The 5,919-nt window shown below is 30.2% G+C and overlaps 1 long non-coding RNA gene across 1 annotated transcript; it reads right to left on the bottom strand.

Moving 5' to 3' along the window:
• Positions 1–1,242: 1,242 nt before the first annotated feature.
• LOC139483314 (uncharacterized) lies at positions 1,243–4,330 on the bottom strand. The gene is made up of 3 exons (XR_011655011.1): positions 4,225–4,330; positions 2,859–3,167; positions 1,243–1,510 (listed from the first exon to the last, which is right to left on the bottom strand). It is a non-coding gene; the product is annotated as an uncharacterized lncRNA (long non-coding RNA).
• Between the last annotated feature and the right edge of the window lie 1,589 nt (positions 4,331–5,919).

The following is a 5,919-nucleotide window of genomic DNA, read 5'->3' as shown; positions in this document are numbered from 1 at the left end:
TTAAAAATGACCGTATTTTACATTTACCACAAATGCGAAAACGATTTAAAATATGTTTTGCAATGTATAGAAAGCGATACAAGTTTTAAATCATGTGCATTTTTGTATTCTTGAATCTGCTGATACCAAATGGAACATTAAAACCCAACAAATAAAGGCAACAGTAGTATACCGCTGTTCGAAAGTCATAAAACGATTGAGGGAAAGCAAATACATGTTACAAAACTGAAACCGAAGAAAACACATCAACTATACTAACATACATACAAACATACAAACAAAACATACCAAACTACCAACTCAAACATAATACAAGTTCATATCAAATACTGTAGATATGGTTCGTTTTTAAAATTGTGATTAAATTTAAACTTGCTTAACAATGTATATGTAGTAACTATAACGATAGTTTTTATAATTAATCTGACCTTTAACTTTAATGTATGCTCCTATTTTTCCTAATTTGTTTTCCAAGAAATGTTTCTGTTTTATTTTTGACTTTAATGTAAACATTAGTAATTACGAATTAACTTCAAACCACTTAGTTCAACACTGACAGATTGTACAAGAAGTATTAATACACTTAACCTACCACAGGTAATTAGCATAACGAAACAATCATCCATCCTGAGAACAACATGTTAGAAAATATTTAATCGGAGTAACTAAAAGGTTAATTTTTGTTGTTTATAAACATTATTTTACAAAACACTGAACACCTCTCCAAAGTCACTATTTTTTTAAAACTAAGTGTAACTATTACCTAAAATGATACATAAGAATTTTTCAATTTGATGATACTATCATTTTTATCTTGTAGTTGATTTTTTCATATTTTTAAAACTAAGTGTAACTATTACCTAAAATGATACATAAGAATTTACATAAAAGAAATCGATAGATGCAGGTGAGAATTCACTTATAATTGCTATTTTATTGCAATTTCACTTCCAAATGGGCAACTCTTTTGTGTGTGAGGTTTTTGTATCGCAAATCACTGGAATTGGATCTCTATGCTAAAGATCTGATTTATTACTTTGATTGGTGAACAAATTTAGTAATTCATTTTAGAAAGTACGAAGTCCATCTAATTCATGTGATGAACATTGTTTTCACATCCTGGTTTCTTGAGCGGTCTCTAATTCAATTAAGGATTTAAATCCTTTAAAATGCTATATAAATAAACAATGTTTAAAAACTTCAACTTCTCGACTGAAAGAGAATACAATAACCAACAGCACCATCATTATTTAACTTTTGAAAAAAAACCACTTTATTTTGATCTCGTATAATTATAGCCATGTATCAACATCTTTTTGCTGAAATAAATGTTCAAACGGTGGAAATTCGATTTTTGGGTTCTTTATGTACCAACATGAGTCTGTTAGATATGAAGATACAGACGTAGACGGAAGAAGCACATAATTTCTTATAGTAATCTGTTTTCCTACATTCGGACGAACAACTATTCCACGCCCAATGCTTTTTATGTTCATTCCAACAAACCAACCTGATAAATTTAAAAAAGAAATGATAGGAATATTGAATATTTAGTTTCAACTAAAAGCATTGATGCAAACACTGAATTAAACATTAAATATAAAAACACAAATAAAAGCAACGAATCAGAAAGAAACCCATATTTTTTTCAAACAGCAACCGAATGTAATTTCCTACCTTCTATCAATTTTGAATTTAGCTCGCCTGATGAAGCATATAAATACAAACGCACGTCTCGCATAACAAACTATAAGTTACTGTAGCATATTTACCTGACGATATAGACCGAGATGCTGGTATTTAGCACAAAAAAACCCCGGGAATTGTGATATAATTATAATTCGAATATGGATAAAATGTAAACTACTAGTATATATCAAAATGTTAAGGCTTTAAATAAATATCTATTTGAAACAAGGCATTAAATAAAACTTGAAATCAACATCGAGTTTAGAAAACCTGCTTTTTATCTTATCGCTTAATGTCATGATGTATGTTAAATAATTTTTCAATTTGATGATACTATCATTTTTATCTTGTAGTTGATTTTTTCATATTCAACCAATTTGAAGACATATTGTGCATTGTAACTTACCTTCAGAAAAAAAATTGCAAACACTTGATAGTATGACTAAACGTTTTCATATTATGTAAACATAAAAACTTGTGAACTAAGCTTATTCCATGCATGCATGGGCGAACTTCACCTAAGTCAATATTTACATGCATGGACTAAGTCTGCTTCATTCATTGAATAGTTTCAAATGTCTGTGTACAGTAAGTTTAGCTCATACATGCATGGACAAAGTATGTTGTGTTAGTCCATGCAAGTATGGACTAACAATTGACTTCTACATAGACGGATGCCTGTACCAATGATGGATTCAGATAAACAAAATGTGTCTAATCAAGTGTTTAGGCAATTTACACATACCTATTTAGGCACCAATTTTTTTTTATACATAATGATATCAACAATGTGTTTTGGAAATCGTTTTGCTACTGGATTCGAATTGTATTATTTATCTTCAATACATGCACCGGTTACCGAAGCCTGTTTAATTGATCCATTCGCAACCTTTGAATACCAGACGGATAACATAATGTCGCTGAATGTGTCACAAAATATAAATGTTATATATTTCATATCAGTATATATAGTCAAACAATGATTTGAAAAATTGAAATTGGAATTAATCAGCCATTGAAGATCAATGTTTTTTCTGATTTTTAGGAAAAGAGTAAATTTCTGATTGCAGAAAATTCTAATATTTATTATTATTTGTCAGTATTTTTTATATGTAAAAGAACCAACATGTAATGATATTTAATACTCTTGTTATTTTAATATTACTTACGCAATGGTCCAGTTGCATTGACGATGTTGCTTTGTTTTATATAAAGATGCAGCTGTAAACCGAACAAAGGGTCTCTAAAAGGGGAGATTACAGTTGTAAGATTATATTGGGAAAATGTTGTTGTTGCTTTGTTCTTGATCGTCTTCCATAGTTTTGTTGAATTCCTATTACCATTCGATACTTTTATCATCTTTGTATCCATAAACTGTGTTTCCTTTCCTTTCCTTAACCGTACAGCTTTTATATAATCTCTGTTTTTCTTCTGAGTCATTCTTTTTGCAACGATTACATGAAGGGACTTTTGTGGCTCTGAAATTATTTTTTTTTATCTATAGTAGCTAATTTTTAAGCTTACAATTAGTTTCAATCAGTTTTTATCAAATATCGATAAAGTGACATTTCGGTCTCTTTTGGACAGTCGTCTCATTGGCAATCATACCACATCTTCTTGTTTATAAGGTTAATGTATTTTCATTGATTACGTTTATTAAAAACGTTTCATACATCTTTCATTCAATACTCTTTATCCGCCTTACATTAGTGTACTCATTCAATACGCCAGCAAATAAATATGATATTTATATTCGACATGCATACATTTGTTATCAGTGACTAACTGTAACTATTTGTCATGTTTAATATCTAGAGCAGAAGACTATCGAGTGGAAGTGTAAATGCTAAGGAGTAATTCATTGAACTTTCAAAGAACTTTTTGTGTTAAAATGTTGTGTTTTTTTTCACATAGAGAAGTCGCATCACAAACTAAGGTCTTTTTGAACAAGTCGGTCTGACTTCGTATCTTGAACATTAAACCACATATGTGAAAAAAAACTTTAACTTCAGAGCAAGCCCGCATATCGAAGTTAATAGCATTGACAGAATTAAAATAAATGCTACTACTACCGCCTACTCGAAATAATTGCGCATGCTATTGACTTGACTGTGTTGAATGCGGCAATATGTCTGTTTGAGATGTTTTACTTTTTTATCCTTATTGGTTGTTTTAGGGAGGAAATTGTTAAAAAAAAGTACAAATTAATTAATCATGTCCATTTATTTTACAAATTGTAATGTTCAACCTAGTATTTACCTTTTGCTGTCGTGCAATAACTTTTCTAACTCTCAAATAACCTCTTTGGCGATGTCTAGTCAAGACGGACAATGAGACATTAGGAATATATCGTTGATCTGTTTCCTATATAGTTCTTGTATGATTTTGTTTGGTTTGCAGGTTTTTAGATTTATTCGTTTTGATGAAAATAGGAATTAAAAAAATTAACTTGCAAGTTTTTTTTTTTTTTGTTTTTTTTTGTAATTCACTACAACTTTGAATATATGCGAAATTTTAAACATTTAACTGTCTTACTGTTTGGACTGTATAAGAATTGATACCTTCCAGCATCTCTTGGATTTAAATTCATACAGAGAGGTACTGTTGATCCTTTCATGTGTAAAAAGAAATTAGGAGATCTTTGGTCTGTAACACAAGATCAACATTTAAAGATATTAAACATTAATATAACGTTATATCAGCGAAAAAGATGGGTTAACGATTTCTTAATATTACTAAATACATACTTGCATAGTTATTTATTTTGTCTTCGAGCAAATATATGAAATAATTGATTACAAAACGATGAACGAAAAACAAACTTGATAAACCATAACAAACAGCAACTACTGAATAATAATACTCTTGACTTGGGACAGACACATACAAAATGTGGCTGGGTTCGACTTGTTTGCTGGCCAATACCCCAAACTGTTATCTCTGATAGGGTTTTACAACTACTGGGCCCATATAATTGTTGGTATGCGTACCACTCTAGAGTCTATCAACAGTCAATTAGTCAGCAAATTTGTTTTTAGACATGAAATTGCATATATATGTTCATGTTCTATGAATAAACTGTTATAAAATATTCAAAACTTTCAGGTTCCCCCGTAAGCATAGATTGTACAAGTCATGTTTGCGACAATACATACACCGAAGATGATAAGGAAATGATCAACTTTTCGATCCAGAACATATGTGTTGAGCTATGTGGAGTGACCTTTCAGTCAAACCATCGGTATTTTTAATTGGTACTTATTGTGTACTCCTTTTGGTCGGTATAGAACATATTTCATACTGGTATTCGCACAAACAAAAATTAAAACAAAAAAGGAATTTTGGACATTTTGTTAGTAATATTTTCAATTATTTTGATCTTGTTCTGTGACTTGGCAATCAAAGTGGTACTGAGATAAAGATTACTATTGGTAGTACAAGGTCTGGTTCGTATATTGATCTTTCCCTGTATATCCCCGATATCGACAACAATATCTCTGATATCGTCAATTTTATCGACAATGTAAAATCGACATCAATGAATTTTACACTATTTTATACATAACCAAATATCGATGACAAAACCTGACAATGTCGACACAGTATCGAGTCGGAGTCAAGTTTAAATGAAAAAAAAGACATATCAACTGATTAGATGAAGAAAGAATATAAAGAAGGGCGTAGTGTTAGATGATGACTGAATTGTAAGTTACCTTTTTCTATATATTTACATGAGACAATTTATCATGATTTTAGGGAATTTGCAGTTTCATTCTCTCTTTTAATGCCAACTGTTTTGATTTGAGCACCACTAAAGAGTCTTATGTAAAGAACAGGGACCCAGACAGATTATATATATCATTGTGTGTGTTTTAGGTAAAAACCTTTTAACTCGTTTTGTCTTTCTAAAATGACACCTTCCATAAAAAGAATGATTATCAGATTTTGTATTGATATCGTTAGATAAACTGAAAAATGCTTACCCGATAAAGCATTTAAATTAGCAAAAAAAACGTGTCATATATAAATTTCCAATCTCAAGGAAAAATAGTTCTAAAGGGCATGTTCGATGCAGAAAAATATCAATTACAAGCACATGATTTGAATATTTCGCAATGTGTATTTGCCCAAAATTTGGCTGCAAATAATATACATTGTTTTAAAAGAGAATTTATGAATACATAAATTCCATAAGGTTTAGGCACATTTACACGTAGAAATAGTAAGAGA

Source organism: Mytilus edulis, chromosome 1 (assembly GCF_963676685.1).
Source record: "Mytilus edulis chromosome 1, xbMytEdul2.2, whole genome shotgun sequence".
Classification (NCBI taxonomy): Eukaryota; Metazoa; Mollusca; class Bivalvia; order Mytilida; family Mytilidae; genus Mytilus; species Mytilus edulis.
The sequence above is the reverse complement of the archived record's forward strand: the minus strand, read 5'-3'. Positions and strand labels throughout refer to the sequence as shown.